General features: G+C 30.2%; 1 long non-coding RNA gene across 1 annotated transcript; it reads left to right on the top strand.

Moving 5' to 3' along the window:
- Nucleotides 1-9,922: 9,922 nt before the first annotated feature.
- LOC133860156 (uncharacterized) lies at nucleotides 9,923-12,489 on the top strand. The gene is made up of 3 exons (XR_009898878.1): nucleotides 9,923-10,054; nucleotides 10,354-10,430; nucleotides 12,324-12,489. It is a non-coding gene; the product is annotated as an uncharacterized LOC133860156 (long non-coding RNA).

Below are 12,489 nucleotides of genomic sequence, written 5' to 3' on the forward strand. Positions count from 1 at the left end.
CTTACGTTCTATTGAGGACGCCAAGGCTTCGACATCAATTGTAACACCTCTACATCCTCTGTTCAGAGTCATATTTCTTCTCTTTTTGCTTCCTAAAATCGTTTCTTCAAGAATGACCCACAAAACAAAACATATTAATATCTTAATTAGACACAATTCACTTCAAAAACAATAACGAAAAAAAATCATATGTTTAAAAAAATCATATATTAATATCTTATGCATAAGAATATTTTCCTCGACTGATGTGATCATGACATGCAGTGGCCTTTGTTAAAAAAAAAAATCAATAGCTAATGAGTATTACCGCATCAATCCAGTGCCGGCTAGAGCCTTAAGCCAAATTAGGCGGCCGCCTAAGGCCCCTAATTAAAAACAAATATATATTTCTAACAAAAAAAAAAAGGCTTTAATTACCATCAATTCACTTTAATAAAGCCCTAAATTATGGTAAAATAAAATTAAGAAAGTCATTAAAATTAAAAAAATGCTAAGAAGATATGAAAAGTTTTAAAAGTCATGAATGCCTTAATTACCAAAATTGAAGGCCTTAAGTTAAGTCCAACCTTCAAAGACAAAATAGAATGAAAAAAAGAGAAAGAAAAAAAAAAAAAGAAATAAATGCTAAGAAGCTAGATATGGAAAGTCTCAAAAGTCATAAAGGCTTTAATTATCAAAATTGAAAGCCTTAAATTAAGTTTAACGTTCAAAGACAAAATACAATAATAATAAAAAAGGCGCTAAAAAGATGGAATGACTCTAAGTTTCCATTTCAAATCCTACTCTTTATAAGTTTCCATTTTTTATCTCAAGTTCCATATTCAAGTCTTATTCGAATTTGAATTTCTATCTTTTTCTCCATTTTCATTATTTTTTCCAAATAACTTACTATTCAATTCCTTAAAATCATTCCAGAAATTTTTATTTTCAGAATTAAAAGTTTTAACAAAAATTTTACAAATAGAAGAAAGTGCTCCAATTGACACATTAAAGTATATAGAAAGACTTAATTCTTTTCCTAATGCGAGTATCGCTTATAAAATTTTATTGACAATACCTATTACAGTTGCTTCTGTAGAAAAAAGTTTTTCAAAATTAAAATTAAAAAAACCCTACCTAAGATTAACAATGTCACAAGAAAGATTAAATGGATTAGCCATATTATCAATTGAAAAAGAAATGTTAAAAAAAATTGAATGTAAAAACTTAATAAGTAATTTTACATCCCAAAAAGCGAGAAGAATTAATTTTAAATAAAATGCATCACTTAAACTTCTCGCCTAAGATTCCAAAATATATAGAGCTGGTCATGCGTCAACCTAGTGGGATAGAAGTGAGTTAAAAATGTGTTTTTTTAGCATTTTTTAAAATAAAATCATAAGAATATTTTTCTGGATTACATCGAAGATGATAAAAGAAAATTAGTCTATGTAGCAACAGTGACGAGCATGCAGAAAACCTCTATAGCCATGAAAAATAGATCATAAGTAGATAAACCTCTAACCTTTCTTCCCAGTAAAACAGCAGCTTTAGTCAACTAAAGGGACACAGTAATTCTGGTTTGGTGCTCCTTTTGTTGGACAACGGACACTATATGATCAATTAGGATTCTCCAAGCACCTATATACATGCAATTGGATGAATATATTGCTTTGGGTCTGCTGGAATATATATAGATATTCTTGGCGGGAATCCAATTAAGTATTACTCAAAGTTGACTGGCAGTTTTGTGCCGGTAGGTACCTTTCAAATCTGGGTCAACCAATTTTCTTTCAATTTTTGCTAAAAAAAAAATTGTTGTCTAAAGCTTGGATTTCTTGAGTATAACTATACATTATCTGAAAAATATTCTTAAATTTCTTTGATGGGTGATCTTTTCTTGCATGATCTTTCCTTTGTGCTGCATCAAGATACAGTAAAAGTTGTTATTATAATCGATATATTTAAACTTTTTAAATTTACATATATCTCTTGATCACATAAAAATCAAATAAATAAACCATAAAAGAAAAAGGAAAAAAAAAATAATGGTGGGCCTTGGCCAGGCCCATAAAACATTCATACATTTTCAGTTGTCGTTGTACATACATATTACAACCTCGATTTTGGCAAAGGCCCATTTAATTAAACCTTGACAGCCACCATTGAAGCAATAGCCACTACACGTCCAGTGGGAGGATTGGTCCATAATGATCGAGTGGAGCTCTGGTTAATTAGTTCCACGTATCACAAATTCATAAGCCAAATAAATGTATTGGGGTCCAAGCGGGATAAAGGTTTGTTTGTCGCATGATAGTTGGCACTAGCAACCTGGTCACATGCACATAGTGGCTCGATTGTCAAACAATAATAAAATCCAGTGGACCCCGAGCCAGGGACGGAGCCAGCCATTAATGTTAAGGGGATGGACCATATTTTTCTTCTTCTTCTTCTTCTTTTTTTTTTTTTTTTTTTTTTTTATTTTATTTTTTATTTTTAAATAAGGGGATCAAAGTATAAATGAAAAACATATTATATTTAACTATTAAATTAATATATAAAGATTTAAATTTTATATATTTGTTCTCATAAGCTGAGGCTTTAGGTTTCTACTCACTTAACTTACAATGAAGAATAAATCAAAACTCAAATACTTTTTAAGTTAGAAACCACTTAGATGTGTTGTTCTTGTTAAATCACACATTTATTTAATATTTTACACTCACTTTATGTAAAATATTTAATCAAAATGAGAATTTTAGAGCGATGGTTTGAATTTATGATATATGCTCTAATTTCATATTAAATTATTGTTTATTCAAAAAGCTTAAACCAAAATAATAATAATAATAATTATTTAATTAATGTTTGAACAGTTTTAACAATGATAGAATATGCGTACCCAAATACTTGTTTGGCAAATGAAAGTCAAAATACTAAAATCATTTCTCACATGCCTACTTGATTGGGAAAATAAAGACACATGAAGTCTGGATGAAGATGTATATAATTCACTATGATGCAAACTTCTCTCTATTTCCTTTTTTTTTTTTTTTTTTTTAAGAAGCCTTTTCAGTCTGCGCTGCATCATTTAACTGTCTCTTTTTAAGCCTTTTTTTAACTTTAAAAAATAAACTGTATTTTTCAAATTTCAAAAACGATATGTTTTGAGCTTTATTAAAACTGTGTGTAACACCCCGGTCCCATATTGGGAAGAGATAAATAGCTCACATAGAGTAAGTAGTTTATAAAGATACTCATGAGTACTAAGTCCCACATTGCCTAGTTACTAGGTGAAACTGAGCTTTATAATAGATTATAGGAAAGCTCCAAATTGACTAGTCTTTTTGAGGTGATAGTGTAAATCTGACTAGCACTTTTCCCTGGGTCGTTACAAATGGTATTAGAGCCACCTAGTAACGCCAGGTCATGTGGTACTGAAGCACTACATGATGTGGCCCTGGCGGGGACGTCAGGGGTTTAAGGGGAGAATTTGTAACACCCCGATCCCATATTGGGAAGAGATAAATAATTCACATAGAGTGAGTGGTTTATAGAGATATTCATGAGTGGTAAGTCCCACATTGCCTACTTACTAGGTGAAACTGGGTTTTATAATGAATTCTAAGAAATCTCCAAATTGACTAGTCCTTTTAGAGTGATAACGTAGATCTGGCTAGCTCTTTTTCTTAGGTCATTACAAATAATATCAGAGCCATCTAGTAACGCCAGGTTATGTGATACTGAAGCACTGCACAAGTCCCGCATTGCCTACTTACTAGGTGAAACTGGGTTTTATAATGAATTCTAGGAAATCTTCAAATTGACTAGTCCTTTTAGGGTGATAACGTAGATCTGGCTAGCTCTTTTTCTTAGGTTATTACAAATAATATCAGAGCCACCTAGTAACGCCAGGTTATGTGGTACTGAAGCACTGCATGATGTGGCCCTGACAAAGACGTTAGGGGTTTAAGGGGTGAAGTTTGTAACACCCTGGTCTCATATTGGAAAGAGATAAATAACTCACATAGAGTGAGTGATTTATAAAGATACTCATGGGTGCTAAGTCCTACATTGCCTAGTTACTAAGTGAAACTGGGCTTTATAATGAATTTTAGGAAAGTTCCAAATTAACTAGTCATTTTGAGGTAATAGCGTATATCTAGCTAACGCTTTTCCCTGGGTCGTTACAAAGATATTCATGGGTGTTAAGTTCCACATTGCCTAGTTATTAGGTGAAACTAGGCTTTATAATGGATTCTTGAAAAGCTCTAAATTGACTAGTCCTTTTGGGGTGATAGAATAGATCTGACTAGCGCTTTTTCCTAAGTCGTTACAAATGGTATCAGAACCATTTAATAATGTCAGGTCATTTAGTACTGAAGCACTGCATGACGTGGCCCTGACGGGGACGTCAGAGGTTTAAGGGGGGGAGTTTGTAACACTCCGATCTCATATTGTGAAAAGATAAATAACTCACATAAGGTTGTGGTTTATAACAGATAGATGAGTGCTAAGTCTCACATTGCCTAGTTACTAGGTAAAACTGGGCTTTATAAGTGATTTTAGGGAAATCTCCAAATTAACTGGTCTTTTTGAGGTGATAGTGTAGATGTGGCTAACGCTTTTTCCTGAGTTTTGACAAAAAATTAAAATAGTCATCTTCTTCATTTTTCTACCTTTCTTTTGACTTACTCCTTAACCCTAAACACATAGACAAAAACTGACAACTAGAAGTGGAAAAAAAATCGACAGAGAGAAAAAATTTTGGAAGGTGATGGGGATAGGGCAAAAATAAATTTGGGTAGGGACCAGCTGGGCTTCAAATAATATTTAATGTTTTAAAAACAGAAATTCAAAGGAGTGGGGGGGGGGGGGGGGGGGGGGGGGGTCATTGCCTGAGCAGTAGGTCCAGAAAAAAAGGATTTTATTTATGTCTTAATCTTCTTCTTTTTTTCTTTTTTCTTTTCTTTTTTTTTTTTTTTTGTGGATGGAGGTCTTTTTCAATCTCATAATTCATGATGGTTGATTGTTTGCTACTAGATGTAAATTCCATTAGATAATATAAAGCCTCATTATATATAGATATACGTAGATCTGGTTACATACCAACAAATCGATACAAATGGCCCTTATATGTTAACTTTATACCGTAAAATCTAAAAAGAGTTAAAAGGAAATTCTCATTGCTGTCCAATGTGTTTCAGATTATAAGATTAAAAAAAAAAAAAAAATTTGCATGTTAGGCCAACGTCAATGGATTGAAATTCTCTACAATTGGAAATCTTTTGCATTTGTTTGCGTGCAAATGAGTAGGGGTGTAAACGAGTTAAGCTACTTTAGAGTTTACTCGTGCTCGAATCGATTATTAAATGAGTTACTTGTGAACACAAAATCAAACTCGATTATTAAACAATGCAAAATCGTATAAACTCAGCTCGACTCGATTAAAACTCGTGAACCCGCTCGTATAAGGATCGACTCGTGTGTATATATATATAATTTATTTTTATAATATAGTATATTAATAAACAATATACTATATGTAAACATAAATTAAATAATAAATAAAAATTGCCAGTAAATATTAATTGGTTATACTTGTTTGGTTATATAAATATGTATATAAAAATAATAAAAGTGAACAATATCAATACTGAATTGTTAATTACTTAATCATATGATTCATATTATATTATTCATGTAATATAATAGGACTATATAATCATATAATAATATAATATTGTGGTATATGAGATGTAATCACTGATCCACTATATCGAAGTTATAACTTATAAATATTATTATTCGATACTTATGAATCATTACATTACCGTCATCACGTAATCAAAGATCTAAGATCATATGAATTGTTAGATTGTATGGATCATTTGATTATGCATTCATACGATAATACTTATATTATATGATCATAAATGTGGTTTAATTATTTTTTATTGCATGCTAAAATAAATAATTTGAATTGTATGATATGGGCCGAGCTCGAGACGAGTACTTGAGCTCGGGATCGACCAAAATGACTAAGTTCGAGCTCGAGCTTGGTCAATAAATTTTTTTAAGCGAGCCAAACTCACACATAAATTTTAGGCTCGTGTCAAACTCGAGCTTCATTGTTACAAAAACGAGCTCGAGCTTGCAATCCATGCATGAAAATTGTTAGAGATTCTAAATCTTACTTCATTTACTTTTTGGATTGGACAATTTATTGGGTTTTCATTCTAAATCGCAAAAGAATAAAGTTTTACGGGATTTGCCTTTTTGCATTGGGCTTTTAGCATTATAATATTTTTTCTTTTGTTTTTGAACATAGTGCTTTCTTCTTTAGAGAAATAATCCCCAAAGGAGTTACACAACCAGAGAAATAATATAAGAACAAGAGCATCAAATACAACTTCAATGCCCAATGGCAAGAAAACAGAGCCCAAAGACATAGCTGTGAACTTATTCGAATTGCTACTACTTCACGAACCTTTGCAAGCAAGTAAATAGATTTTGCCAACGCAGGTGGCCTAGATGGCGTACAGTACTTGTGCACATTTATTGCAACACTCTATATATGGGCTGTTCTTTCCACTGGCCGCAGTCACTACAAAAAAAAGGCATTTTGAGCCGTTTCTATTAAAGCCGTTTTAATAAAATGGCTCTAATTTGAGCCATTTTTAACAAAAATTGCTCCATTTAGAGTTGTTTTAAAAAAAACAGCTCTAATTAGAGCCGTTTTAGTTAAAAAGGCTCTAATTAGAGCTGTTTTTATAAAATCGGCTCTATTTGATTTAGAGCCGCTTTTTCTCTAAGCTCGTCACTGTTGCTACTAAATCTAATTTCTATTATCATCTTCAATATTAATGTGCATGAGCTCACTCATTTGTGATTTGCAAAGAAACCCTATGGAGTTTTTAAAAAATTATTCTTTAAATTATGAAAAAAAAAATTTTGGTAAAGTAGAACTAATAACTTTTGGTTAAATAAGTGGGACTTGTGACTCTCGCTTTTTAAGGAGCAAGCACATTTTAAAGGTTGTGGTCGCAAATTGTATTTAAATAAATAAAATAATTCTGGATCCAATGTTAAGGATTAAGGATTTTTAATTTAATTGCAAAGGCAAATAGTTGATCAATGATTCTGATTAGGCTTTTAATTTTCAAGAATGATTCTATAAGTATTAGAAAGGTTCAAGAAAAAAAATTATGAGGCCAATAAAAGTTCTTTTTTTCAGGTATGGCCATAAAAAGTTTTGAATGGTCCTATTTGAAGCTAAAGAATAATTTTTATTTTTATTTTATGGTCGACTGATTTTTAAAATAGTAATGTTACACACACTTTCACTTATCCGCACTTATTTCTTTACACTCATTTCTCCACACTCTTGTGTGACTTTTAAAACTACAATTGGATTAAAATCTAATAAAGATTCATATCAAAATTAATGATAATTTTAAGAGTCACATAATGGTATAGAGAAATGAGTGTGAAGAAGTGGAAGTGTGTGTAGCATTACTCATTCTAAAAAAAGATAGTTGAGTAAAGACCAAAATGACATTGGAATTTAGTAAAGGAAAGATGGCATCTTAGTGAACATGTTAGCATCCTTAGTGAGCTCTCTATTTCAAAATTTTCACCAAAATTTGGTGAAAAACTAAAAAAAGTTCACTTCAACAAAATCTCTATAATTTCTCTATTTTGTTGTCTCATATCAGAATTTTACTCCAAATTTAGTTCACAAATTTCACGAGCTATTGAATATTTTATTATTTTTCTCTCATTTCAATTCACTTCACTTTTTCACTTTTTTCTCTCAACATTTGTTAGGAGTGATTGCTTAAAACGAATAAAAAATTAATATTTAGTTGAAATAGAGAAATATTTGAAGAGTTTAGTATATGGAGTTTATTAAAAGTGATAAATAAAATAACAAGTAAATTATTTAGCTAAAATTTATAGAAAATTTGAATATCTTACTAAGAATATTCTAAAGATATTTTCTATGAGAATCTGCCAATCTGGCCATCAAAGAAAAAGAAAAAAAAAAAAGAAGAGGTAGATTTTTAGCAATGATTAGTATCTGACGTTGGCCATCTAACGTAAGCCTAGAAACTATTGACAGCAAATTATTCACATGCGGTTTTAGAATAGGATTCGGTGTAAGCTCATGATGGGTAGAAGTCTTCTATAAATAGGGATTCAGATCCTCTGCAACAATCTAAGCCGTTCGTTCTAGTAAACTACTTCCCATTGACTTCATAGCAGCAGAATAAAGCTGATAAAGCTGATGCTTTTTGATGTGTTTGGCAACCGAGTGGAATAAATATTCTACTCAGATTTTTCCTAAAATCCGCCCACCTGCCCGAATACCCAAATTTGACCTGAATTTTGTTTGAATTTTAAGCTGATAATTTGAGTACTGGCTGGGCCCCACGCGCAGAACAAACTGTCTCCCAAAAAGCGCGTGGGTCCCACATATAAATAATAAAATAATACAAATTTAAATAAAACAAAAATTAAAAAAACTTAATTAAAAACACAAGGGGTGGCCGCGCGGCCACCCTCGAACAGCGGGGGTGGCCGCGCGGCCTCCCCTGAACAGCGGGGGTGGCCGCGGGGCCTCCCTGGCCAGCGGGGGTGGCCGCGCGGCCTCCCCCGACCCTTGGGGGTGGCCGCGCGGCCTCCCCCGACCACGGGGGGTGGCCGCGCGGCCTCCCCCGGCCACTGGGGGTGGCTGCCAACCGGCAGCCACCCCTGCATCATTTTTTTTTAATTTTAATTTTTTTTAAAAAAAAAAAATTATTTATTTATTTATTAATTAAATAATCAATATATAATAAATTATTATTATTTAAATTATTATTTTACACAACTTTTCAAAATACCAATCATTATACACAATTTTTTAAACTTTCAATCATTTTTTACCATTAAAATATAATATTTTTCAATCTCAAAATTCAACATCCAAACACAATTTTTTACCTCGATATTTATAAATAGAATTAGAATTCAATTCTAATTCTCAAAATTCAATACTCAAACTCATAATTTCATTGCATTAAGCCGACCACATCTGTACCTCTTCCCATTGGACGGTTCAGATAAAGGTCTGGTCAACTTGGGTGAATCAATGGTGCCTGACAAGGTTTACAAACTTAGTTGAAAAATCTTTTCAAAGCTTATGTCACTTTCTAGTTGCCTGGGTGTGGGGGTTTTTATTTTTATTTATTTAATTTTTTAAAAAAAATATAATCATTTTATTAATACACTCAAAAGTAACTACTTAACAACTTATTGATAAATGATTTATTTTATTCTTTTTTCTACGATTCTATTTTAAAAAAAAATTATCATTGAATCTATAGGTTCATATCGATTCTTCATATCAACCCTACTAATTTAATAGAAATTTTTAAAAATAAGAGAATAAGAAATTGACAAAAAGATGATATATAGTGTATCTCATTTTTTATTTCAAAGAGTTTTTTTTTAAAAAAAAAATTGATGTGACAAAATTTTGTTGTAAATGTTTGGGTGTTGTGTTGAAAATTGTTTGTCAGTGTTTTAACTTTTTTTTTTTTTTTTAATAGAAAGGAAAGAGAAAAAGAGAAAAAGGGGATTGTTGATTTATTTATTTATGTATTGTTGATTGAGTAGCACTATAGCAATTAGCCTTCCTTTTGGTTAAATTGATTAGTCGGATTGAGAGAAATTATGCTAATTTTTACTATAGAGTTAACAAAAATAATCTTTAATTACTATATAAGCCAAACGAGAATGCCTGCGAAATGAGTAATTTTTATTAACCTCTTATCTCCCAACAAAAAAGTTAATATATTATATATGATCTTGACCGACCAGCCCAATAATTGATTGCATTACATGTAGACGACCAGTAGTTGGACCAAAACAATGTCGAGCCAAAAACCAACGGATCATGAATTTGTGTAGCTATTTGCATCCATAAAAAGGGAGCAGTAGTAGCTCCAATTCTCCAAACTTGTTCTGCAAAACGGACCTCAAGCAGTACTCATGACTATGGTAGTTTAGCTGTCCAACAAAGATTGAGGTGAGGAATGAGTATCCTTTTTATATCCTTATCTATTTTCATGGCTAGCTAGCAGTAGAGTTTAATTTTCTCTAAGCTCGTCACTGTTGCTACTCAATCTGAGTTTTTTTTTTTCTTTTTTTTTTTTTTGTGGGGGGGGGGGGGGGGGGGGAGACAATTAAGAGCTATATATCATTTTGTTGTCTAAAGCTTGGATTTCTTCATGAGTACAACTATATATACATTATTTGAAAAATATTCTTATAATTTTATTTAATTTTCTTTGATGGGTCTAAAACTTTTTTTTTTTTTTTTGGCAGGATCCTCAAGGTAGTCCAGAAGAAAACCAAATTTAATCTAAGATGGTGGAACCGGCAAGCTGTTGCACTCTTATCCTGTATGTAATTTAATGCTACCTATTTTTGTCTTAATTTAATTTGGTTCCATTTGAAATACATATTTACATTGCCTTTTTTTCTTTTAATAAATAAAGTTAAATTAACAAAAAAAAAAAAAAAAACTTCACTTATAACTCATGATTTTTCATTACTTTTGCAATTAGATACTTAAACTTAGAGTATCAACCTTTCAATTTATTTATTTATTTATTTATTTATTTATTTATTTATTTATTATTATTATTATTATTATTATTATTTTTTTTTTTTATTTTTTATTTTTTTTACTTTCAACTTTCCGTTAAATTATTCTGTTAAATCTTGTCAAAATTTTAAAAATGCCCTTCATTTTTTTTGAAAAATAAAATAAAAAAAACTTCACTTATAACTCATGATCTTTCATTACTTTTGCAATTAAATACTTAAACTTAGAGTATCAACCTTTCAATTTTTTTTTTTAAATTTTTTTTATTTTTTTTTTAATTTTTTTAATTTCAACTTTCCGTTAAATTATTCTGTTAAATCCTGTCAAAATTTCAAAAATGCCCTTCATTTTTTTTAAAAAATAAAATTAAAAATTTGCAAGGATTTAGATGTCGGTCAGAATTCAACGGATTTAATTTGCAAAAATATTCATGCTTAAATCTTTGAAAATTTTAATAATTTTTTGGGAGAAATTCACTAATAACCCCTGATCTTTCATCACTTTTGAAAAAAAGTACCCAAACTTTAAAAAGTGTCAATTTAGGGTTTCCATTTTTCAATTGTTTTCAATTTCAACTCTCCATTATAATTTTTTGTTAAATCTTGTCAAAATTTCCAAAATACCCATCTTTTTTTTTAGGAAAAAATTGCTAGAATTTAGATGTTGGTAAGAATTTAACAGAATTTACAAAAATACACATGCCTGAATCTTTGAAATTTTTTTTTTATTCTTTTTAAAAAAATACACGTGTATTTTATAAATTTTGATAGGAATTAATGGAAAATTCTAACGGAGTGTTGAAATTGAAAAAAAATAAATTAAAAGATATATACCCTAAATTGATACTTTTTAAAATTTGGGTACATTTTTTTGAAACTAATTAAAAATATAGGAAAAAGTACACATATTCCCCTCAAACTACTACTTTATTTTCAATATCTCCCAAAACTACAAATTGTGTCAATGTCCCTTCCTAAACTATAAAAAAAAAAAATCAATATCCCCCATAATGACAAAAATACCCTTAATAAAATTATGAAAATTCTTATAATGATTTAAAAATAAATCAAAAAAATTAAAAAAAAAAACGGTTTTTCATTTTTTTTAAACAAATTATTATTTATATAATTTTCAGTTTTTTTATATATAATTTCCAAATTTTTTTCAATTTTTTTAGTTTTAGTTTTTCTTTTTCGAATTTCTAAGGATATTTTTACCTTACTGAAAAAAAATTTAGGATCATTTTAGGAAACCCAATATATGGAGTTTTCTTTATGCTAAACCTGTTTGGCTGTTTCTATTTAAATACTAAAATCTATTTTGCATTAGTTTATGCATCTATATATCTTTATCTTTTTTTTTTTTTTTTTTTTTTTTTTTTTTTTTTTTTTCTTTTTTTTTGAATGGAAGCATCTATATATCTAGCTGGCTGTTTATTATACTAATTAATTCTGTGAAGAGTAAGATGATCTTTATTCACTTCAAAATCCTATCCAATTTATCGTAATGGGTTACTTCAACTCCTCTTAATATATTTTTTTTTTTTCCTTTTGGGATAAGTAAGTGATACTGATCATTTTGCTGTCTAAAGCTTGGACTTCTTGAGTAGAACTATATATATATACATTACCTGAAAAATAATCTTAAATTTATTTGATGGGTCTATATATATGATCTTTTCTTGCAGGATCCTCAAGTAGTCTGGAACTTCTTCATTCTAGTAACCAAATTTTAAGAGTGGTGGAAACGACAAGTAGTCGCATTTTTATCTTGTATGTGAATTCAATGCTACCTCTTTTTGCCTTAATTTTGTTCCATTTGAAATACTTATACTTCCTTTTTTCTTAACAAAC

Source organism: Alnus glutinosa, chromosome 2 (assembly GCF_958979055.1).
Source record: "Alnus glutinosa chromosome 2, dhAlnGlut1.1, whole genome shotgun sequence".
In the NCBI taxonomy this organism is placed as follows: Eukaryota; Viridiplantae; Streptophyta; class Magnoliopsida; order Fagales; family Betulaceae; genus Alnus; species Alnus glutinosa.